Here is a 26,577-nt window from a genome sequence, read left to right as displayed (position 1 = left end):
GTGCCGTGTTTCTAGCCATGCCAGGGGTTGCAAGGACTCATAAGCCAGAGCCCCTTGACCTTGAGAATGCTACAATCTTTATTATAGGAAACCAAATTTAAACTCATGAAATACCCAGGGAACATTTTAAGGTGCTGCAAAGCAAGGAGCTGATGATGTGTGACTTATACAAATGGGTCTCTTCCAGCATCTGTCCAACACGTTACCAGACATGCCCTTGTGGGAAAAACACCCCGGGGGCAGGGAGTCCCAGGTTGTCAACTCATTTTCTCCAACCTAGCCCTTTTTCTCAGTGCCCAATCAAGAAAGGGCTTGAATATTCAACTCTACAGTTATTAATATTAAAATGTCAGTACTCAGTAGTAACAGAATGAACCTTATAACTGATCTTTAAGCCCTGCCCTGTAGAAATAGTGAGGTTGAGAACTGCTCGTTTTGATGAAAAGAACTGAGATTTCTATTTCTGAAATAAAGGAAGGAGCCAGTTCACATGTCTCCAGGAATAGTAAGCTCTCTCTTACACTAACTCCTTCTGCCTTCTTTAGCCACATTGGATGGGAACACCAATATTAGGTGAAGGAGAGTAATTTTTTAAAAAAACAAAGACACTTACATAAGCTTACTTTGGGCCAGGCGCTGTTTTAAGCACTTTACAAATAAATATTAACTCATGTAATATTTATAAGAATCCAAGTAGGTCGAAACCATGATGTTTATCCACATTTCAAGATGAGGAAACTGAGGAGGTCTGGGAGTTTAAGTAACTTGTCCAAGATCATATAGCTAGTAGATGGCAAGATCAGGTTTCAAAACCCTCTAGAGTCCACGCTCCAAGTGTATGAGTTGCTCTGAAAAGAACAAGCACCACACTGGTACCCACCAAGACCAAAGAGAGCTTCAGAAAGGGGAGGGCTCCCTGAGGAATACATATGAAAGCTTTAAGGAGGAAGTGAGACTTGGGAATTGGCAAGAATTTACCTATGGCGGAGTATCATCTTTAGGGCATTTAGATGATAAGAATCCAGCTGTATGGCTCAACCAACGAGAGAGAAAATGAGATCACAATTGAAATGGTACCAGCAGCCCACCATTCTATTCAAAGAACATATTCCCAGAGGATAAGAGAAGGAATTAAAAGTGTTGCTGAGTAGACTATACTATTGGCCATTCTGGTTGCACTGAAAGAATTTTCAGTATCATTTTCACTGCCTGGATTTTTTTAGTTTAAAAAAAATCTACTTTTTTTTTTTTTTCAGTACGTGGGCCTCTCACTGTTGTGGCCTCTCCCGTTGCGGAGCACAGGCTCCGGATGTGCAGGCTCAGCAGCCATGGCTCACGGGCCCAGCCGCTCCACGGGATGTGGGATCTTCCCAGATCGGGGCACGAACCCGTGTCCCCTGCATCGGCGGGCGGACTCTCAACCACTGCACCACCAGGGAAGCCCAAAATCTCTACTTTTAAAACATCCCTGTAAGAGAACAATCTGGGTGCAGGTGTGAATGCACAGTTGTTGCTACCAAGAGTAAGTGGTTAAAGAAAGTGCAAGACACTACCTGAGGCATGTAGAGTGTCTCAGGTGAGGTGAAGAGGAAGGAGAAGGGAGGGGGAACAAAAAAGGATGATACACTTAACCTCTAATAATCTATTGGGAAGATGGACACAGAGGTTAAAAGACCAGTAACCATACCAGGTTGGCTGAGTGGCAAATGGGTCGTGTGAACATAATGCACCTTTGCTACATGTGCTTCAGGACGTTAGAGAAAGGAGAGGCCTCCAGGGGCCAGGATGGCCAATGAGGACCAGGATATGCAGGGTAACAGCAAGGAGAGTGGTTTGCTAGAGGTGAGGATTCAGGCTGGGGGAATAGCAGGGAAGGATCAAAGGAGAGAGACCCTTTAAGTTTATATATTTTTTAAATTCCCTGGACTATCTTGAACAAAATTAGAGATCTGAGTGATACAAAAGGAAATTAGCAAAGAATTAAATAATAATCTGACTGGAGGGGTGAAACCATTCTCTAACATTGCTAGTTACATCTTCAAGTTTCTGCAGTTTCTCCATATTCATTGAAGGATTAGGGTGAAGAAAAGTAGAAGTTAGAAAGGACCTATGAAGAAAACTTTAAACCACTATAGAAGGGCTTTTTTTTAAAAAGGTTTTAATGTGAATATTATGGAGGATGCGAGAGGGAATAAACAGGAACTACCCAAAATGTACTAAAGTTCATATGAAACATCAGCATAGGAAAAATCAAATTGGGAAGAAGGAATATTTTGAAAAAGAATAATGAGGATGTACTAGCCCTATCAGAGTAAAATTTATTATAAATTTAGAGTGTTTTAAAAAATTAGTATTCGTGTATGAATAAAGAGTCAGATCAGTGAGATTAGAGTCCATGCATAGACCTTCTTACATAAGAGAATTTATTTTATGATACAGGTGGGCATGTCTAATAATGGAAGAGGAAAAAATGGTTTATTCAATAAATGGGCAACTGGCTGTCCATTGGGTGGGGGGGTGGAATGGACAGATGTGTACAGGAAACTGTTTTCAATTCATGCCTCTGTGGAGAGGGATGAAGGTGCTTTGATGACATGGCAACGTACACCAACAGGCACCTCCACAGGGAATTCTGCAAGGGTACTGCTGGTTCAACATGCTCTGGGCACTGTAATTTTTGTGACTTGGAGAGTTTTCTTTTTAACTCGGGGCTATGGGAAAGAGAAAAAGTATTGGGACAATCAGTGAATCCAGTCAGTAAGAGAGAAATGACACAACAAACACTCTAAAATTCTGTCCTTCTCCAACTCCAGTTCCTTCTCCCTGGAGAAGACCCTTCCTGGGCATGGCTGACTGCGTTTGTCATGCCGGGTGGGTCTGATGCTCTGTACTTGTTCTCATGGCTCTGTCTGGGCCAAGATACCCTCCTTTAGTGTCAGTCCCATATTTTGCTAAATCTTAGCATTCTGAATCATTGTGAATTTGCATTCTGATTCTTTATTACAAACTTAAAGCCTGTGAGACGCAGGTTCTTTCTAACCACTCTACTCAGCAGGCTAATTTGTCTAAAGACAGGTATTTTTCTGCTGTGTAAACTGGCTTTTGGACTCCGCTGCCAACTATGGCTATTAGAGGAGTTTTGGCAGAAGGAATCCAAACTGAATACAGATCCCTCATTTATAAGGTACCACACTTCCTTTCTTATGTGACAAAATTAAACTTCTCTACCCATCCACTCCCCACGCACACACACAAACACATCACATCACCACCCCCCCCCCAGCTCTGGATATAACTATTCATGACTACTTGTTCCAATAGATGTTTAAAACTCTTCAGACCCTTCTTTTAAGCTATGCTATAGTATCTCCCTGAACCATGGAGAGAAAAAGCAAATTCAGTCTAAGACACGGACGGCTTTGTGTCTATCAGAGAACTCTTTCTGTTTACTTGCTACATGCCCTCTCTGACTTGGTGGAAAGTTCCAACTGGGGGAAGTTGGGGAAGGTGAATAATTTTCCACATCCTACTGAGACAACTCGTTTCACTAGGGCTTTAATATTTGTCTGAAGTGTAATAAATCCTCTAGAATACCAACCACAGCTTTAAAAACTCATTTCAAAGCCAACTTTCTCCAATCCTTGTTTTACTCTCTATTAGTAAGGTATTAATATTTTTTAACTGAACAACAGTGAAACTTTTAAGTCACTCAGTAAAATCGGCAATTATTTGAGATCACCAATAGGAGGACAAAACACTTAAAAATTCCCTCATTTCTCCTGTCAAAAAACCACCTCCTGTAGTTGAAAGTAATAATGTTGGGCAAAAAAGCATTAGGTCTTGCTTTCCTGCAGAGAGAATTGAGCTCTGGTTGTCACTGAGGTTTTGGAGCCCAGACAATTAGTGATTAAAAGGGAAGATTTTTCTTTCAGAAGAAGTGACAGAAAAAAAGAAAATTAAGATTATTAAGAACAAACTACATATTCAACACTCTTTTAGGTCCTTTCATATATTTTATGATATAATCACTGGCTACAGTATTGATACAATATAATGCTTTTTTTTTTTTAAGAATAAGCACTTTATTTATTTATCTATTTAGCCATGCCACACAGCTTGCAGATCTTAGTTCCCTGACCAGGGATCAAACCCGTGTCCCCTGCACAGAGTCCTAACCACTGGACCTCCAGGGAATTCCCTATAATGCATCTTTTAAATTAAGTGTTATTAAAGAGAAAAACAGAAGACTATAGCTTAAAAGAGGACAAAAGATGATTGCTTCCCTCCTGCCCCACCCCCATATCCAAAGTTTTGACACTATTTATGGAATTAGTCTTCTCTATGGTTGATTTTGGAAGAGGTTCTTATTTTGCAAACTACACACAGAAATGCCAGATTTGATTGGTAAAGATCACAGGGACAGCAGTTGAGCAGTAACATTTTGCATGTGAGTAATCCTTTCAACTTTTTAAATGCCTTCACATCCTTTATTTCATTTAATCTTCATTAAAACCCTGTGAAGCCAATCTTATTATTATTCCATCTAACAGAAGGGGAAACTGAGACTCAGGAAGACTGAATGACTACAGTAGGGTTCACAGCTGTCAAGTGATGGAGGCAGGCTTCAGTGCCAAGATTTAACCTTATCTGAGTCTTGAGGACATGGGGAGGGGGAAGGGTAAGCTGGGACAAAGTGAGAGAGTGGCATGGACATACGTCCACTACCAAATGTAAAACAGATAGCTCTTAGGAAGCAGCCGCATAGCACAGGGAGATCAGCTCGGTGCTTTGTGACCACCTAGAGGGGTGGGATAGGGAGGGTGGGAGGGAGACGCAAGAGTGAGGGGATGTGGGGATATATGTATATGTATAGCTGATTCACTTTGTTATAAAGCAGAAACTAACACACCATTGTAAAGCAATTATACTCCAATAAAGATGTTTAAATAAATAAATAAATAATGTTACAATGACCATAGGGGTGTATATGTCTTTTTGTATTCGTGTTTTTGTTTTCTTTGGAAAAACCCAGAAGTGGAATTGCTGGATTGTATGATATGATAGTTCTATTTTTAATTTTTCAAGGAACCTGTATACTGTTTTCCATACTGGCTGCACTAATTTATATTCCACCAACAGTGCACAAGTGTTCTCTTTTCTCCACATTCTCACCAACACCTAATCACTTAAGTGATTATCTTTTCTTCTGCAATGTTTAACCTGTTGTTAATCCATGTAGTGAATTTTTCATTTCAGATGTCATATTTTTCATCTCTAGAAGTTCCATTTGTTGGAGTTTGGTTTGTTTGGTTTTGTTCTTTGTATCTTCAATTTCTCTCCTCACTGTCTTCATGTTTTCCTTTAAATACTTGAACATAATTATAGTAGCTGTTTTAACATCTTAGTCTGCTAATTTTATCATCCCTATCATTTCTGGATCTATTTCTCTTGACCTTTTTTTTTCCTGGTTACAGGTCACAGTTTCCTTCTTCTTGGCATGCCTAGTGGTTTTTTATTGGATGCTGAATGCTATAATTTTAAGTTTCAAGTGACTAGATTTCACGGCTGTCTTTTAAAGAGTGTCAGACTTTGTTCTGGTAAGCAGAATGTCATGTTCTAAAGTCATACAGTTTGTAAGCTTTTGTGAATTGTCTTATCACTCTACATAGTGTTCTTGAAATTCATCCATATTGTTGCGTGTATCAGTAGCTTGGTTTTTCTTATTGCAGAATAGTATTCCACTGTATGGGTGTACCACAATCTGTTTATCCATTCACCAGTGGATGGACTTTTAGACTTTTTATTTCCAGTTTTGTGCTACTACAAATAAATATGCTATAAAAGTTTAGGTACAGGGGCTTCCCTGGTGGCGCAGTGGTTGAGAGTCCGCCTGCCGTTGCAGGGGACACGGGTTTGTGCCCCGGTCCGGGAAGATCCCACATGCCGCGGAGCGGCTGGGCCCGTGCGCTCCCGTGGGCCCATATAGTTTGCAAATATTCTTCCTCCCAGTGTGCACCTTGCTTTTCATTTTCTTAATGTTGTCTTTCAAAGGGCAGAAGTTTTTTATTTTGACAAAACCCATTTTATCAATTTTTTTCTTTCATGGTTCATGTTTTTTATGTCCTATGTAAGAAATCTTTACTTAACCCAAGATTATAATGATTTCCTCCTATGTTTCTATGTTTTCTTCCAGAAGTTTTATAGCTTTAGCTCTTAAATTTTTGTGTCTATAATCCATTTAGGTTTGATTTCTTTGTAGGTGTGAGGTGAGAGTCAAGTTGTCGTTATTCTTGTTACTCTTTTGTTTTTGTTTTCACATACAGACTTCCAATTGCTCCAGCCCCATTTATTTAAAAAGCAATCTTTCTCCATTGAATTTCCTTTGCACCTTTGTCAAAATTCAGTTGATCATTAGGGTCTATTTCCGGAGTTTCTATTCTGTTCCATTATTCAATAAGACTATTCTCCTGCCATTATCACACTTTCTTGATTATTATGACTTTATGTTAAGTCTGAAATCAGGTAGTGTGAGTCATCAACTTTGTTCTTATCTTTCAAATGTATGTGCTAAAGTATAATTTAAATTTTTCCATGTATATTCATAAATTGAACTACAGAGCATTCTGTGCTACATTTTGTAGATTTTAGTATTAAAGTTATATTTGTTTCATAATATTAATTGAGGAACTTTCCATACTTATCTAGGGTCTGAAATAATTTGATTAACATACAAATTAACTCTTCTTTGAAGCTCAGAGGAATTCAGTTATAAAACAATTAAGTAGGTTTTTTGTTTGTTTGTTTGTTTGTTTGTTTGTTTGGGGTTTTTTTGCGGTACGCAGGTCTCTCACTGTTGTGGCCTCGCCCGTTGCGGAGCACAGGCTCCGGATGCGCAGGCTCAGCAGCCATGGATCACGGGCCCAGCCGCTCCGCGGCATGTGGGATCTTCCCGGACCGGGGCACGAACCCGTGTCCCCTGCATCGGCAGGCGGACTCTCAACCACTGCGCCACCAGGGAAGCCCTAAGTAGGTTTTTTTTTTCTTAAAGGGAAAGTTTAACAATCTTTTCCACCTCTCCTATTATTTTTGGTTTTCAATCTCTTCTTGCACCAATTTTGCTCATTTATATTTTGCCAGAAAATTATTCATATTGTTACATGGCCAAGATCAGACAGCTAATTATAGCAGAGCCAGGATTTGAACCTAAGATGTCAGGCTCCAGAGTCCCTGCATCAACCACTAGATATCAGGAAATACTGATACATAGTGACCTTTAAATTCAGGAAATAATTTGATAAAGTCTTTCATGATATCCTTGTGAACAAGATAAAGAAACCTGAGCTACAAAACCTGCTGACCAATATTACCCAAAGAGAGTCCATCGTTAGCTCTCTTCTTTAAACCCATCAAGAAAGAAAATAATAAAGGGCTTAACATAGAGATCCAAAGACATGGATGAGAACATAAAATGTAATTCCTGAACTTGCAAATGATGCAAAGTACATCTGATAACTTAATGGAAAAACAGAACTCAAGGGACTTTCCTGGTGGTCCAGTGGTTAAGAATCTGCCTTCCAATGCAGGGGACTCAGGTTCAATCCCTGGTCGGGAAACTAAGATCCCACATGCCGCAGGGCAACTAAGCCTGCACGCTGCAACTTCTGAGCCCATGCCACAACTAGAGAGAAGCCCATGCGCCACAACAAAGATCCCGCATGCTGCAACTAAGACCAAACACAGCCAAAAATAAAAATAAATTAATTAAATTAATATTAAAAAAAAAACCTCAGAAAACCTTCCCCACTGCAACCCAGTCAATCAAACAAGTGTCAGCTGAACAGATTATAGGCCCCACAAGAGCAAAGGCCAAATGTGTTTTATTCATCCATGTAAACAGAGCTCCCAGCAGAATTGTAGCTGCTTAGTAAATATTTTTTAACATTTATTGGAAGAAAAATATATACATTACTGATCTTTGACAACTGCACAAGTTTAGACTGAAGATGACATGGTTAAACATTGAGACAAGTAGAAAATACAAATTTTGGTTTGTCACGAGTTCAGTATAAATCAATAGTGTGATGGTGCAGATTTGGCATCAGAAAACTTAAGACTAGATCTTAAGGTAGGGTAAGTCACTCAAACTCACGGCAAAATAAAGCTAATAATAATCTAAAAGATTGTTTTGAGGGTAAGATCATTCACACGAAATTTTTTTTGCAAACTACAAATGTCCATTATTAAGCACGTATTATTGTTATTAGATTATAAATCCCAACATTAAGCTAAGAAGCACTTTGAGCTTATCTGTAATTTCTCAGTTTTGGGGGGGTTGAAGATTAAGAGAGGGTAGATATGAAGTCCCTAGCAAGATGTCTGAAGCATATTAAACATTTAATAAATCTTAGCATAAATGGATTATCCTTTCATATACAGGAGGCTGTATATATAAGTATATATGTAATCATTTATACACATATATTTACATATATGGATGGATATATATCAAAATGTAAAGAGCTTTCCCTAGTTATCCCCCAGTCACTATTCTAGATACTGGAGAGACAATGAAGAATTAGATGAACAAAATACTGCTCTCAATTTTTTGTGATTTACTTCTTTCCATCTTCTCTCCCATGTACAATAATCACTTTTTAATTACAGAAGAAAAAGCAAACTATAAAGACAATGAAAATATAATGGTTGTCAGGGATATGGGGGAAGAGGAGGGGGATGAACTGCTGGAGCACAGAGGGTTTTTAGCGCAGTGAATTATATTATCATTTGGCAAAACCTATAGAATGTACCACACAAAGAGTGAACCGTAATGTAAACTGTAGATTTTAGTTACTAATAATACATCAATATTGGTTCATCAATTTTGGCAAATGTACAACATCAATGCAAGATGTTAACAATAAAGGAAACTGAGAAGAGCAGAATATGGGAACACCATACTTTCTGCACAATTTTTCTGTAAACCTAAAACTGCCCCCAAAAATAAAGTCTGTTAGTTAAAAACAAAAAATCTCTAAAAAAGAGAAGAAAAGAAAAAGAAAAACTAATGAAAGCTCTGGTTTGCTTAAGTGAACACTTTCCAAATACTAAATTGCAATTGCATTACTATTCCTGGCAGCAAACAACTAATGGCCTTTTATCCTTTTATGGCAAGAAATCTTCAGCTGCATCTCCCTTTTGGCCCCAAGTCTACTGAACTATAACAATAAAATACCTGGTCATATATAGAAAAACCTCCAGGTTACCAATTTTTTTTTATTATATGTGCTTTTATATTTGCTGATTACAAGCAATTAGTGGTTGCTTGGCAATGAAGTTTGGGGCTGTCTTCCAGGTAGAGGTGAGTTGTCTAAATAAAGCAACTCATTGTCTTACATTTCTCCAAAGAAGATATACAGACTGCCAACAAACACATGAAAGAATGCTCAACATCATTAATCATTAGAGAAATGCAAATCAAAACTACAATGAGATATCATCTCACACCAGTCAGAATGGCCATCATCAAAAAAATCTAGAAAAAATAAATGCTGGAGAGCGTGTGGAGGAAAGGGAACACTCTTGCACTGCTGGTGGTAATGTGAATTGGTACAGCCACCATGGAAAACAGTATAGAGGATCCTTAAAAAACTACAAATAGAACTACCATACGACCCAGCAATCCCACTACTGGGCAAATACCCTGAGAAAACCATAATTCAAAAAGAGTCATGTACCAAAATGTTCATTGCAGCTCTATTTACAATAGCCAGGAGATGGAAACAGCCTAAGTGTCCATCATCGGATGAATGGATAAAGAAGATGTGGCACATATGTACAATGGAATATTACTCAGCCATAAAAAGAAACAAAATTGAGTTATTTGTAGTGAGGTGGATGGACCTAGAGTCTGTCATACAGAGTGAAGTAAGTCAGAAAGAGAAAGACAAATACCGTATGCTAACACATATATATGGAATTTAAGAAAAAAAAAAGTCATGAAGAACCTAGGGGTAAGACAGGAATAAAGACACAGACCTACTAGAGAATGGACTTGAGGATATGGGGAGGGGGAAGGGTAAGCTGTGACAAAGTGAGAGAGTGGCATGGACATATATGCACTACCAAACGTAAAATAGATAGCTAGTGGGAAGCAGCCGCATGGCACAGGGAGATCAGCTCGGAGCTTTGTGACCACCTAGAGGGGTGGGATAGGGAGGGAGGGAGGGAGGGAGACTCAAGAGGGAAGAGATATGGCAACATATGTATATGTATAACTGATTCACTTTGTTATAAAGCAGAAAGTAACACACCATTGTAAAGCAATTATACTCCAATAAAGATGTAAAAAAAAAACCCAATAATCACAATAAAAAAATAATAAAATAAAATAAATAAAGCACCTCATTGTCTTCAGTGCTGGGTTTCCAAAGCCACCCCAGCATAACCACAGTTATGGAATTCTTCTTGGATTGAGTGACATTCACATCTGGCTCAGCTCTTTTCATATTCATTCATTCAACACATATTTAACGAGTATCTATGGTGCGAGTCACCATGCTAGGTTCTGGAGGTAGAGTGGAGAATAAAGTGTACAATGTCCCTGTCCTCAAGGAGCTTGCATTCTAGTGGGGAGGAAGAAGAACAAGCAGTTAAATATAATTTTTCAGGGAATTCCCTGGTGGTCCAGTGGTTAGGACTTTGTGCTCTCACTGTGAAGGGCCCAGGTTCGATCCCCAGTCAGGGAACTAAAATCCCACAAGCTGCACCGCAAGGGCCAAAAAAAATTTGTTTTCAATTATAACAATTAGGCAAAGCTGAAGATGAGTGCTATGAAGAAAAGTGAAGTAGAATAAGGAGATTTAAAGAATTTGGAAGCAAGTTTCTCTTTGTTCATTTTATAAGTGGTTAGTGAAGGCCTCTCTGAGGAGGTGATGGTTGAAGACAGCTGAATGAAAATGGGGAGGGGGAAGAGCGTGCCATAGACAGAGCATTCTCTTAGGGAGAATAGCAGAATTCCATAGAACTTGGCCTGACAGTAAAAGAACTCATTATACGGTTAATTTTCAGGATTGAGCTGCAGATCGTTTGATACTTTTCAGACACATTTGTCTGATGATTAATTTTATTTATTTATTTTGAACTAAGAATAAATTGACATATTTTATTAATAGAGGAGCCCTGTCCTTTCAGGCATGATTGTTTATTGATAATAATGAGCCAGTAATTAAAATTTTAACTGGAAGTAAATTGGCCCTAAGAGAAAAATCAGCCAGCCACCACTCAATTTTCCCCTCTTTTACTAAGTTTTTGACAGAGAAATTAAGGCTTAAGTTACACTAGTCTGATCTTTTTCCCTCTTTGAAGATGAGAAACTTTCATTTTAAAGAGTGTAGGGGCTATTTTCTATTCAAAGCTAAACCTTGTTAACATTTTGGTGTTCATTATTTTGAGGGGTTTTTTTTTTCCTGTACATAGTGTAGAAATTTTTTTAACTTAAAATATTAGGCTTATCATATACATTTTCCACATGTCTTTCTTACTTACTAATATATGGTACTCATGATTCCTTTTCATTAAATATTCTTCTAAAACATCATTTTTAATAATAGAAATATTTGAGGATTTTTATCTCCCATTCTCACCTACATTGGCTTTTATCTTTTTGTTTAACCCTTTGCTAATTTGGAGGATGAAAAGATATTTCCATTTTTACACTTTACTAGTGAAGTTGAACTTTTTCATGTTAATCCTTTTTCTATTATTTTTTCTTCTATCTTTTCTACCAAAGTACTTCATTGATTTATAAAAGCTTTTTATATATTAGGGTTATTAACATTTTTGTCATATGTTACAAATATATTTCCTAAAATATATATTTGCTCCAGATTTTTAATTTTGTTAATAAAATTTTTACCCACAAAAGTTTGATATACAATTTTTTGCATTTTTTCCTACTGTTTGTTTCTGTACCATGATTCCTTTAAAAAAGGCCTGGGGAGATTGTGAGAAAAAAAAAATCCCTAAGTTGACTGGAGAGGCCTGAGGAAGAGAAGGGAAAAAAGTATTAAGTCAAGTGTTTCAAGAAGGAGTAGACAGACCTGGTCTTAATTCCATCTCAGTATAACTGGACAAGTGTAAATCTCTCAGAACCAGTTTCCTCTTTTGCAGATTGAGAAGAATAATCATTTTCCGGCAAAGTTGCTGTGAGGACTAGATTTTTAAAATTTAAAGCACCTCCCTTGAGAGATAGTGGGTATCCAATAAGTTGTAACTATTACTAAAAGGGAAGGTGTCCCAAACTGGTGCTTCTCAAATGTTAATGTCCCTGTGAATCACAGGGCATCTTGTTGAATGCAGATTCTGATTCAGTACACCTGAGGCAGAGCGTGAGGGTCTGCATTTGTAACAAGCTCCCAGATGATGCTGAGGCTGGTTGAAGGTTCTAGAGTCTTCCAACAATGGGAATCCCTGATGGGGAATATTTAAGAACCAATTTAACAACTGACGTCTATTTTCAAAAGAATTGTGACTCTTAGAATTACACAGAATTTGCAAGATAGAAGAGAAAACTATCCCTTAGAGGATGAAACTGGAATCTAAACTTATGCCAACCAGGTCAATGTTTTACCAGATGAAATTTAATTACAGTCCCTGTTGCTGTCCAGGGAAGCCAAACCTCAGATGAATAGAACAGTGTACATAAAGAAAAGATGTAGTGGTCAAATTTTCTCAATGACCTCCTTCTCAAAAGCCCACCCAAAACATCCATCAAAAGGAAATAACAACAACAAAAATTGAGGCCTTTAGAGGAAATAAACTGCAGTACTCCGCATGCATCTTTCCATGATGCAGTGTTTTCCAGCCTCAGCCAATCAGGAACATCACCTGGGGCATTTGCTCCCACTCTTAGCACCTCAGAGAGTTCATGGAAGGGGTGGAAGGATGCCAAGCATCTATATTTCTAGACAGAAATGGTTTGGGAACCCCTGCCTTACTGCATTCATCTCCTTTCTTTGCAGTTTAGAATTTTTACCAAAGAGGAGTTAACTGAACATAGTGAACAAAGGATCTGCTGTGAAAAGAACTGGACGACACTCAGTCACCGTGTAACCTTGAGCAATTTACCCATCCTCCTTGAGTCTGAGTTTTTTCTCATCTGTAAAACAAAAATAATGAAATCCTCTACATAAGTCATTATAGACACCAGATAAAGTAATGGATGTGACAGCCACTTGTAAACTGAACGCAAGTGTGATTTCCATAAATGCATGCATTGTGTTAAATCTTCACTGAACCAAGCCATTAAGATTGTTCCTTGAAGTCTAAAAAAAAAAAAAAAAACTGGTTCTGACGAACCTAGGGACAGGACAGGAATAAAGACGCAGACATAGAGAATGGACTTGAGGACACGGGGAGGGGGAAGGGTAAGCTGGGACAAAGTGAGAGAGTGGCGTGGACATATATACACTACCAAATGTAAAATAGATAGCTAGTGGGAAGCAGTTGCATAGCACAGGGAGATCAGCTCGGTGCTTTGTGACCACCTAGAGGGGTGGGATAGGGAGGGTGGGAGGGAGACGCAAGATGGGAGGAGATATGGGGATATATGTATATGTATAGCTGATTCACTTCGTTATAAAGCAGAAAATAACACACCACTGTAAAGCAATTATACTCCAATAAAGATGTTAAAAAAAATTATTCCTTGTGGGTTTTAGTGTGGGATTTTATACCCATAGCAAGGAGGAGTCCGTAAACAAAATGTCAAGCTGAAATAAAACCTGGCTACAAACCCAACTTTGCCTTTCCTTGTTTGAGCCACTCAGGGAAAGATGGCAATCTTCCAGTACTGTTATCTCAACTGTAAAACGTGAGGATGATTAACTCTTTGCTCCCCTCTCAAAGACGTGGAATGCTTTGTAAATGATGACGTCTGGAGGTGTCTTATAAACTCTAAAACTCCATACACATTGTCTGATGCCTGCCTGTGCAGGAGCTGGAAAGGACAAAGCATCCGTTGTCAGATCCAGTAATACCCCAGCCCTACCCCACCTAATCCCTGCCCTGCGGGGCAAGAAGATCTGCTGACCGGAGGGCCTGCATCCGAGTCACGATTTTCCATCAGCGGTTCAAGGGACACCAAGGGTACTCAGAGTTCCTGGGGCAGAGGTGAGTCCCCTGGGGTGGAGTTGAGGGGCTGCTGCTCAGCAAAGGAACAGGTTGACCCGTGTGCCTGGCCTCTTTGCAGGTTCCCAAGAGTTCAGTGACAGAAGGGGCCACACGTTCTCAGTGCCGCTGGCTGAAACTGTCATTACGCCTCAGATTTCAAGAGTGGAACCACAGAATCTGTGCCTGGGAAGAAGAACGGGGTCGGATACCTGTAGAGTCCAGCACAGACTTATTACGGGACTCGGAGTGGGGAAAAGCCTGACAAGGTAAAACTGCTCACAATGATTAAAAGTGGGAAAGTGAGGACAGCTGTCTGGGAAGATAAAGAACGCCACTCAGAGATGGAAGTCGGGATGCAGGGGGCAAGAGACGGTGAGCAGAGACGGTGAGCAGACAGGAAGACCAGACGAGCACCAGCGCTAGTAAGTGGAGCATGGGCCGATCAGCTGCTTCCAGCCGTGACCACGTCCGGACAGGAATTCTAGAGAACCAAGGAGCTGGGCTCAGCAGTGAGGTTTGGAAGAGGTAAGTTACGGAGACTCATAGCCCCAAAGAGCAGCCTCCAGATGATTCTATTTTTCAGATTTTTTTCAAAGCTCTCTTTTTCCTACCAAATCTTACTCACTTAGAAACCAGCAAGAAATGTGGTATCACATTTATTTACAAACCTAAAGGTAACAATTCCTACATACTTTCCCTTTCATGACATATTACATTCAACAGGATGAGCCTTAAAAAAAGAAAAAAAACTACAGGGTGCATCTTAGGGGGATGAAGATCTGTTTGTCAAGAAAACTATCGCTTTAAATTAATCGTTCTCAAACTTTAGCTAACGTCAGAATCACCTGGAGGGCTTGTTAAAGCACCGAGTGCTAGGCCATACCCCCAGTTTCTGATTCATTAGGTCTGGGGTGAGGCCAGAGAATTTACATCCCTAACAAGTTCATAGGTGATGTCAAGGCTGCAGGTCCAAAGACCATACTTTGAGAGCTATGGCCCCAGCTAACTGGGGATCTTTGACAGGGAGAGAAATAAAAACACAAAGCATCTCTACTGGCAAATGCATTCCCTCGTCATTATTTGCCTTCCAATCTTTAAGTTGAAGTTCAGAAATGTCAACCCCCGCAAGCACATCACTTGGCTAACTAGTTACTCGCTTTGTAGAAATAGTCATAGAAACTCTAAGGGTCATCTGAAAATAGAATCATAGTGGTTCACTGAACTAGAACCACAGCGTGAGGTGGAGGTCACTTGAATGCTCTTAGGGGCTGGTGACATTAAGATCTATCCCCTGTGGGGACAGGTCTGTCAAGGGCAAGGAACACAGAACGCCCTCACTTGGACGATACTTCCTGGTATGTTACCGAAACCTTGCTCTCTCAAGCCCATGTTAGAGAATTCATCATTCAGGAAACAATCCCTCTCAGTACTATATAGAATCTCCTTCCTGAGGAGACAGACTCTAAGATTTGGGACATTCCAGATCCTTGCTCCCAATCGAAAAATAACGCAAGCCACGTATATAACTTTAAATTTTAAAAGTAAAACTAAGCAGATGAAGGTAATTTTAATAATATATTTAATCTAATACACAAATATCACCTCAACATGTAGGCCCTGTTAAAAAAAAACGAGATATTTTTACATTCTTTTCTTACACTATTTTAGAAGTCCAGGGTGTATACTATAGCACATCTCAATTTGGATTAACCGCATCTCAAATGTTCAATAGTCACATATGGCTAGTGGCTACCTCGTTGGACAGAGCAGTTCCAGATGATATTTTCTTGATGAATTGGATTTGCCTTTGATCTTAGTAGCACCAACTACTTTTAATAATTATTTTCCCTTGCACCATCAAGCTCCAACAGACTCCCAAGACTCTCCCCGCTCTGGCTGCCCCTGAGAGTGGCTATCTGTCCAGAGAATAACTGGTACCATGTCCATTCCCCCACACTTCCATAGAGATGGCAAGTTTAGCTGGACATGTGGCTACCCAGAATAAACACTGCATTTTCCCTTGCAGCTAGGTGAAGCCGTGAAACTACTTTTTAATCAATGAAATGTAAACATAAATTCATGCAGCACCTTCCAGGAACCTTCTTTTTTTTTTTAATATATATTTATTTATTTATTCAGTTGTGCTGAGTCTTAGTTGCAGCAGGTGGGCTCCTTAGTTGCAGCTTGCTGGCTCCTTAGTTGTGGCATGTGAACTCTTAGTTGCGGTGTGCATGTGGGATCTAGTTCCCTGACCAGGGATCAAACCCGGGCCTCCTGCATTGGGAGCATGGAGTCTTATCCACTGCGCCACCAGGGAAGTCCCCAGGAACCTTCTTGAAGAAAGAGCTGGCATCACCCTTTTCCCATCTCAACCTCCTTCTTCCTAGCGGCTGGAATGAAAACCAGATGTCTGGAATTACTGCCACGACCTCATACCATGAGGTGACCTTGGAAATGGAGGCTACACCATAGTCTAGGAGCCCATTTCCTGGGGATTTCGTAGAGCAGAGCCTATGTTCTGACTTTAAAGTGAGAGAGAAATGAACTTCTACCACGTTTAAGACAATATTGTTTATCCAATTTTTACAGCTGAACTTAACTCGTCATACCTAACTCACGTGCCCACCCATTCATCCCTGGCTTGTAAACATGTCCCAGCTGGAGATCCCCGCGAAAGAGGAACTCACAGATGCAGTGTGCATCTTTAGCACAAAATAAAACTAATAAACTGAGTGCTTACTTTAACAGGCCTTATGTTTTTATTCCTTTTAATGCTTACTACGATCCCCATGTATAAATAAGGAAATCTAAAAGATGTTAAGTGACTTGTCCAGGATCACACTGCTAGGAAATGGTGAAGCCAGGATCTGAATCCAGGTCTGGATGGCTTCATAAACCATGTTCTTTGCTAGATGTATCCTCATTGGTAGAGTCTGAGCCACACAACAGGAGAGAGAATGGGACATAAGTCCAGTTTTTCAAAATTAGCAGAAGCACTAAATTTAAACTTGAATTCATACCCTTATCCCAGCAAGATTCAAACAGTAAAAATGTGAGTCAGCTGTTCTTAGCACTTTGTAAAGCACTTCAGGTGAAAGAGGAACATCCATTTAAGCCGATTTCCCCAAAAATTCAACTCCCTTTGGGGTTCTCGCACCTGTCCAGCTATTCTTTTCGTCATCACTTTAGCACTCTAAGGATTTAAAAATGGATCTACCTAGAGTAAAACGTCTGATTTATTGCATTTCTAACAAGTCCATGTTAAATAAACATTTTTAAGAATGGTGGGTTTGGGAATGCCTTTGGGTGGCAGGGAGTGGAAGGAGACTTTTGGAAAAACAACCTTGAGCCAGAAGTCAGAAGAATTTTCTTTTTATCAACCTCAACTCTTTTTCAGACGATGGAGAACGCAAAAGACAAGGAGTGAAACTCCATAGAGAAGTTGGGGGAAGAATACGTGACTCTCAAATTCAAACCTGTTGTCAGCAAAAGCTGGAGAGAAACACCTAGCTTCAAGCAAGCCAGTGCCTCAGGTTCACCAAGCACCTCCTCCCTCCTCGAAGGGGACCAAATGAGAATCATCTGTGAAGGATGACAAGGCTGCTGTGCACAATAGAATGCTACATGCAACGAGAGCCTAAAACCTCCGAAGAAGATACCTCGTCCTCCATTACCCTCTAAACTGCCACCAGTCAGCCTGTTTCCCCGACACCTGGTGTGGGCCTGGCATCAGTGACAGCTGAGCAGAGGTCGGACGCATTATAAGCAACTCTCCGAATGCGCTTCCCCAAATCAAAAGAATATTCCTATCACAGCAAAGGAGGCCAAGATCCAGACACTCATAAAGAAGATCAAAGGTGGACTAAGGGGAAACGTATCTAGAAAGGTCTAAGAAAAAGATGTGCTCTGAGGGGACTGATCCTCTGGCCTGAGGAGGGGAGCCTGCACTAGAAGAATCTCCCGCTCTCCCTGAGGGAGCTAATACCGTTGTAGTAACAACTTCAGCCCCAAGGCTATGCTGGCCTCCTGGACCAGAACTGCAGCCAAGGCCAGGATGATGGAGGCAACAGAATCGCCACAAGAGACTTAGGGTGTCCGGTGGGGTGTGGTCCACGGGAGAAGTCTCCCTGCAGACACAGATGACAGGGTACACTTGTAATTTCATGCTGGATAAGCCTGGGTTCCTGAGAAACCAGGGAGAGTGAGCGCCTCCTTCTTGCCCCCTGCCTGCAGTTTTCCAGTACATTGTGCCCCATGTGTTCAGAGGGATGATGTGTTAATGAAAAGCCTCGAGTGAGACTAGGATACCAGGAAAAAGGGCACATCGGTGATTGTAGTCGTGGTGGAAAGGTTACTCTACACCCTCCACCCTTCCTGCTTCCAGGGCTCTGGACTGGTGGGTTGCAGATGATACACAAACATGTCTGCTTTGGGTTGGGTTACAGAGACACTTACGTATAAAAAGGGGAAAACATTTCATTAGTTACCATTCATTCCAGTTAAGAAGATGAAAACATCTTTCGTATTACCAAATGTTTGCCCTTCTGAAGTGATAGAAGCGGCCTCAACAGCTTCTAATGGGAGTGTCTTCAGCTGAGCATTGTGAAGATGTCTAGTGAGGAATCAGCGATAATTTGCTTCCAGGCTGGATTTCCCTCTTCGGATACAGACCACCTTAGGAGCTGCTCTCTTCTAATTGTAAGTGTGATGACTTTGAACGGTTGAGCATTTTAAGCCAAAGCTATTATTCCCTTCTTCCCTCCTGAAAACACATAATTCTTAACTTGGAAACTGTTGTTTTGTATTTTTCTAAGTAACCTGAGACTTCTGTGGTTCAGTTCTGGGCTAAAAATGCAGGGCCCTTTGCAATAGTATTTCCACTTGTAACTGTTGTGTATATTTCAGCTGCTTAAAAAAAAGTTTAAGACTGCTTCCCAATCATAACTAAATAATACGTTGTATTTAAAATGTGTGTATAAAATAATTCATCAGCTATTGTATTTAGGGGACTATATTCATTGCATGCAAATTGTTAGTTAACTTTCTGAACTCCAAGTAGGTTAAAGTCAGAAAGCATGATTTTCTTCTTCTGCATGATTCACTTTCAATTTTTTTCTTTACTACCTAAATTTATAAGAAGCATATTTCTGGGAGTTTGGCCTGAAGGCAGCTGGGCGGCATTCTGGCTCCTGCAATAGACTTATTTCTCCACAAGAAGCACTCCCTCTACAGCAGTCTCTGAGGACAAGAGAATATTGCTGTGTCAGCGCTCACCGCAATGTTTAAAACGTTTACAATAAGTGGTGGCACAGGGATGCTTGCAGCTAATGTCTGAAATTATGCATAGCTCTGGAAGTTTATCAAGTCTAAAAAGCAGCAAATCTGAAGAGGCACTGATAGAGCAAACAGCTAGCAGAAATAATAGATTTCTTTTTTCCTAACATTTATTGAATATTTACTTTGTGCTGGGCCAGGGTTCATCACACGAGAGCTTCACAAAAGCCCTATGATAATATTAATTTTAATTTACAGATAATATTATTTTTTAATTTATTTATTTATTTTATCTATTTATTTTTGGCTGCATTGGGTCTTCATTGCTGCACGTGGGCTTTCTCTAGTTGCAGCGAGCGAGGGCTACTCTTCATTGCGGTGCGTGGGCTTCTCATTGCGGTGGCTTCTCTTGTTGTGGAGCACGGGCTCTAGGCGCGCGGGCTTCAGTAGTTGTGGCTCTCAGGCTCAGTTGCTTCGTGGCATGTGGGATCTTCCTGGAGCAGCACTCAAACTCGTGTGCCCTACACTGGCAGGTGGATTCTTAGCCACTGTGCCACCAGGGAAGTCCGATAATATTATTTTTAATTTACATATTTTTAATTTAATATTTTTAATTTAATCTCTGTAAATTAAAAATAATATTGGGTTTAGTAGGTATTAATTACCCATGGTTTCACTGCTAGGAGTTGGAAGATGCCAGCCAACTTCCAGGCCTCTTTTATATGAGAGAGGAATAAATAAATACCTCTAGGGCAGTTTAAGGAATAAATATCTGTGTAAGGTACCTTCTGTTATATGTAGCTGAAATTAATTATAGCTGTTACATTTACCCAATTACAAGGGATTTCTGATACCACTTGTGGCTCTTCAAGCCCGAATCCAAACACCCTAGCAGACATTCTAAACAGCTGTAATCATAATGTACTCTTCCCAGTGTGCATAAAAAAAAAAAAAAACAATAGCTATCTGACAATACAAAAGCTATATCACAGGGAAAAAAATCCCAGTGTTCCAAGGACTTTTATAGGTATAATGACTGTATTTTTACCTGACCCAAAAACTGACCCCTACGAAATGATAAACGTGAATGTGCTTAGAGATTTTCAATAGGACCGTAGGGAAAAGTTATTTCACTCATTTATTCATTTAAAAGCCATTTATTAAGTTCAGGGAAGCTATACAGATAAAAAGGTGGGCCCTACCCTCTAGGAGGCCCAGGTCTACCGAGAGAGGCATACAAGGAAACGGCCCAGGTGGGCCAGTGTGGGAGTGCTGTAGCCCAGCGGAGCCCAAGGCATACAATCTAGTGTTGAGCAAGAGTGGGAGGCTTCCTGGGGGAGGTGATGCCTAAGTGAGTCCTAAAAGCTGAGAGGTATCCATGGGTAAATCTGGGTAGGGGTTGGCAGAGGGTGCAGGGAGAGAGGCCAGGGCATACTGGGAGAACCTGAAGCAGCACACTGTGGTGGAAACACAGGGAGGAGACAAGGCCACTGCAGCATGTGGGAGCCACATCACAAAGGCCTGGCACCACGATGTGCGGATCACCTGGAAAGCTCCACAAAGTGTGGAAGTGTTTTAGGTGGGGAATACCACGTGAATGGCTGTAGTTTAGAAAGATCTCTAAAATGCCGTTCCCTGGGTGAGCTCTCTGACCCTTCCTGCTCTAAAACTATGCTTCAAATAACTGGTGTGATTTTTTTTTTAAATCGCAATAACTTATCTGAATCTAGACTGATAGGAACCTGCAAGTAACATGTGCCCTCATTTGGGAAGCTAACTTGGCTCACTGAACATGCGTGCCTGATTCTGTCCTCTTGGGACGTGCCTGGTGGACATTCTTAAGTTGGGAAAAGAGATGCAGGCGAATCCTTTGGGGGTATCGATTCAAGCAGGCGCGAGGACTGGAGCTGAGAAGAGATGAAGTCTCAGGATTGGGGATTAGGGCTCAGTGATAGCATGTTATCAGCTAGATGGCTGCAGGGACCGAGAACCCAGCAAGTGCTACACTCACCACATCAGATCCCTCTGAGGGAACTCTCTTCATATTTGAACATTATCTGCAGAGTTCAGGGGGTTTCCAGGGCATGGAAACGGGGTTGGACCCCCAGTGGCTCCTGGGCTAATAAATCCTAACCTGGGTGAGGGAAGGTGAGGGCACCTTCCCTCACCGCTTCCACATGCATTGGCCAAAGGTGGTGGGTCCCTCCTCAGGAATCCCATGCCTCCTTTTACTGAGTAAAGAGCAGGAAGCCAGGTGCCAGGCAGGGACTGAACCTGCTTTGTTCACAACTGTATCCTCAGCACCTGGTATAGCACTCACTCAGCACATGGTAGGTTCTCAAGAAATATGTGTGAAATAAACAAATGTCAGTTAATTGTGCTTTTGCATATATAATAATAGCAAACCTATTGTTAACCACGTGTTCTAAGCACTTACAAGTATTTTATCTTTGAAACATTATAAGGGATATACTATTACCCCCTTTTTACAGATGAGAAAAATTAGGCACGGGGAGGTTAAGTGACTTGGCTAAGATCACACAGCTGTAAGTATAGATTCTGTAGCAATAGAAAGAAAATATTATTTGTTATATGAATTAGTATTTCTGGTTCCTTTGAGACCCCATTCATTTTTTCAATTTGGGGCACTCGTAGGTGTGGGTTGTTGTTAAGGTAGCATTATTAACAGATAAACCTGCTCATCTTCTGGTTATGAATTGCAATTCAAACACTGGAAGAAGCGAAAAAGACTCAAGTGGGAGAAAACCTTAAAATCCTCCACCACAATCCCATGACTCTTAAAATAAGACCCAAATGCCCAGCCCTGACCTCTCTGATCAGGCCCCAAATCTGGTTTCCCTGGTCACTGAGGTCTCTGTCACGTGGGCCAGCTTTCTGCCCTCCTCACGGACGAAGCATCTGCTATTCTCACTGCCGCACATACTCTCCCCCAGGTTTTCTCCTGGCTGGGTAGCTTCTGGCATCCAGGTCACTCCTTGTTGAGGCCTTTCTGGAGCTCCCAGTCTAAAGAACTACCGCCAGCCCCCACCCCCTCTCCATCTGTCCAGTCATTCTCTCTCTATCCCATGAACCTTTATTTTCCCATGAGCTTTGTTTTCTTCATAACACTTATCACTAGCAGAAATAATCATTTGTTTGCTTGTGTCCTACTGTCATCTTCCCCCTTGAGACTGTAAAATCCATGAGATAGATGAGGGACACTGTCCACACAGAAGAGTGCAATTCGTACTTATTGAATGACAAGTGATTCCACAAATTACAAATCTTTGCCAAGCACTGACCAATACAAATCATATGAGAAAAGGAACCTCAGATTTCTGTGCACTCATATCTATGCACCTGAATCATGTAGGATGAAATACCCAGGCCCTGAGGCTTCTACATCAAAGGCTCACTGACAATACCCAGTTGTCCCTAAAGACTCCCAAAGGCCCCCCCTTGCAAATATAAGAGATCAAATTGGGAACTTTGAGCGTGAGGCAGATGACTGTAAAATCAAACCAAGAGGTTTAGTAGCACCAAGGATGCTGGAAATCTGTGGGGCTGCTCCCAAGGTTCCTGGGGAAAAAAGAGTTGGTACCACCTCTAGGTATCAGCAGGGAGGGTTGTTGTTCCAGTTTTATATACTGAGTGTAGCATAAGATTTCACATGAAACAAAAAAATTCCTTTGATTTAAAAAAAAGCATACTTTAGAACCATTTTTTCAAGTATAGTTGGTTTATAGTATTATATTAGTTTCAAGTACACAACATAGTGATTCAATATTTTTATAGATTATACTCCATTTAAAGCTATTACAAAATAATGGCTATATTTCCCTGTGCTGTTCAGTAAATCCTTGTTGCTTATTATTGTGTACATAGTGTTTGTATCTCTTAATCCAGGGTTCCCCAACCCCTGGACCACAGACCAGCAGCGGTCCGTGGCCTGTTAGGAACTGGGCCGCACAGCAGGAGGTGAGTGGCGGGTGAGCGAGCGAAGCGTCATCTGTATTTACAGCCGCTCCCCATCGCTCACGTTACTGCCTGAACTCCGCCTCCTGTCAGATCAGCGGCCGCATTAGATTCTCATAGGAGCACGAACCCTACCGTGAACTGCACATGTGAGGGATCTAGGTTGTACACTCCTTATAAGAATTTGGGCTTCCCTGGTGGCGCAGTGGTTGAGAGTCCACCTGCCGATGCAGGGGACACGGGTTCATGCCCCGGTCCGGGAAGATCCCACATGCTGTGGAGCGGCTGGACCCGTGAGCCATGGCCACTGAGCCTGCGCGTCCGGAGCCTGTTGCTCCGCAACGGGAGAGGCCACAACAGTGAGAGGCCCGCATACCACAAAAAAAAAAAAAAAAAAAAAAAAAATCTAATGCCTGATGATCTGAGGTTGAGCTGAGGCAGTGATGCTAGCCCTGGGCAGTGGCTGCAAATACAGATTATCATTAGCAGAGAGATTTGACTGCACAGAGACCATAATAAATCAGTTGCTTGCAGACATATCAAAACCCTATCTGTGAGTGGCAAGTGACCATTAAGCCGTATCTTACGGAGCAGACTGGACATAAGCAACACGCTTCAGGTGTCATTGTCTCCCATCACCCCCAGATGGGACCATCTAGTTGCAGGAAAACAAGCTCAGGGCTCCCACTGATTCTGCATGACGGAGAGTTGTATAATTATTTCATTATATATTACAGTGTAATAATAATAGAAATAAAGTGCACAATAAACGTAATGCCCATGAATCATCCCGAAACCATCCCCCCTCAACCATCCGTGGAAAAATTTTCTTCCACGAAACCAGTCCCTGGTGCCAAAAAGATCGAGGACCACTGTCTTAATCCCATACCCCTATCTTGCCCCTCCCCACTTCCCTCTCCCCACTGGTAACCACTAGTTCTCTGTATCTGTGAATCGGTTTCTATTTCTTTTGGAAACTGTTTCTTTAGAGAATTTGTCTTCATTGGGGACAGAGTGAAAGTGCTAGAGGAAAAAAATATTCTTTTTTTTTACTGAAGTCTTTCTCAATATTCAGAATAAATATTTTAAATGTTGTACTTCAGAGGTAGGAATTTTAAAACTTCAAGGCCAAGCACCCCTCCTGCAGGCCCAGGGAGTTGAATGCATTCACCCCTCCGTCCACCCTTCACTCCTCCCCAGGTGGTGGCTAGTGCCCAGTGCCGGCTCCAGGCAAAGCACATTAGAAATACAGGGCCTGCAAACGTGCTACTGATGTGGATAATTTTTCCTGCGGGAAGAGAAACCAGGAAAATAATTGCCCTAGAGATAACTCAGTCAATGGGCATCCCTCGCCCAAACCCCACCAGGTGCCCACTCCTCCTAGCAGCTAATGCTGCAAGCCAGCATCCCAGAAGGCTTTGGTAAAAAGTCCGCTCACAGCCATCAGAATGATTTGGAATGTTTAGCTGAAAATAAACTCCTTCCCCTCATTTGCACTTCGTGCCTTCAGGCTCCCAAGGTGCCACTTCCCCTGCTGCTAGGCAAGAGATCATTGGTGGTGCTGAAACATGGCCAGGATTCAGAAGGATGCAGAGCAGGCATCTAAACACAGGGCTTTGGTGCCAGCATTTGAGCCCTGACAGTGGTGGGTTAGGGGCCAACGTCACCACATAGCTCAGTGTGACCTCAGAGGTCAGGGCACCCTGCCTGTGTCCAGGCCCCCACTCACTCAGCTTCCATGCTTCGTGGATGCCACTCCTCCTACATACCAGCCTCTTGCTAGGGTAGCAGCAAGAAGGTGTTAGGTGACATTCAATCCTATATGGCATGCAGGTAGTGACTGCACATCACCCGCAAGTTGGATCGTGACAGTGGCAGCTATAATTAGGGAAGGGGATCAGCACAGCCTTCCGTGGGTACTGCCAGTACTGGCACCGGGGCTCTCTGCGTTGTGCCAGCCAGCTTATTGGTAGTGTAGAACTTGTTCCGTGCCAACTGGGAAAACGATCACTTTAACTTGAGCCAGGGAGAGAACAGCATCTGCTGTTTGAAGAACCACACCCTTGTGGTCTGACACTCAATTGGTTAATTGAATCCGAAGACCTATGCGTCTGCGTCTTTTTTTGGAAGTTGCTCCACCACCCCACCCTCTGTCACTGTATTGTCATTGCGGAAGCCCAGCGACAGCCCTAGTCCTGAGACTGGGTGTGTGCCACTGGGGATGGGGAGGGAAGGTTTTAAGTGGGGTACCACTCTCAGAAGTAGGGGCAGGCATCCCATTTCACAAGGGGCATCAAGAGACCAGCTAGCCCAGGCCTGTGTTCACAAAGGCCCTCAAACTTAGAATTTTGAAATGACCTGCAAGAGAAATTATATATACAGTCAGTGAGATCCCCTGACAAGAGTGAAAGAAAATAATATTCAAGATGAAACTTTAAATTAGCATCCTCTTACTAGATGACACTGCATGGAGTGCAATAAGGTAATAATAATAATAATAATGACTGACATGTATAGAAAGCATAAAAAGAGTCTAGGTACTTGTATAAAACTTACATTTAATCCTCACAAAAATCCGAAAAGGAGTTAATACTATGTCCCTTTTATAGACTAGAAACTGAGGTATAGGAAGACCAAATAACATGCCCAAAGTCACACAGCTGATGAGGTAACCTGGCTAATAAGTGCCAGGATTTGAACTCAGGCTATCTGAGCTCCAGGGTCCCTATGCTTCACTACTATACTATGATGTAATTGTTTTTATTTTTTTAATATTTATTTAATTTTATTTATTGCTGTGTTGGGTCTTCCCTGCTGCACGCGCGCTCTCTCTAGTTGCGGCAAGCGGGGGCCACTCCTGGTTGTGGTGTGCGGGCTTCTCATTGCGGTGGCTTCTCTTGTTGTGGAGCACAGGCTCTAGGCGCATGGGCTTCAGTAGTTGTGGTACGTGGGCTCAGTAGTTGTGGCTCACGGGCTTAGTTGCTCCACGGCATGTGGGATCCTCCCGGACCAGGGCTCGAACTCGTGTTCCCGGCATTGGCAGACGGATTCCTAACCACTGTGCTACCAGGGAAGCCCAATGTAATTGTTTTTAAAAATAAATCCTTGGTAATAGCACAATCACATTGCCATTCTGTGGGTTAAAAGCACCCACCTCTT

The 26,577-nt window shown here is 41.6% G+C and overlaps 1 pseudogene; it reads left to right on the top strand.

The window, feature by feature from the left end:
• The first annotated feature begins 1,785 nt into the window (after window positions 1–1,785).
• Window positions 1,786–18,466, top strand: LOC101316315 (developmental pluripotency-associated protein 4 pseudogene; annotated as a pseudogene).
• The last annotated feature ends 8,111 nt before the right edge of the window (window positions 18,467–26,577 follow it).

Source organism: Tursiops truncatus, chromosome 16 (assembly GCF_011762595.2).
Source record: "Tursiops truncatus isolate mTurTru1 chromosome 16, mTurTru1.mat.Y, whole genome shotgun sequence".
In the NCBI taxonomy this organism is placed as follows: Eukaryota; Metazoa; Chordata; class Mammalia; order Artiodactyla; family Delphinidae; genus Tursiops; species Tursiops truncatus.
The sequence above is the reverse complement of the archived record's forward strand: the minus strand, read 5'-3'. Positions and strand labels throughout refer to the sequence as shown.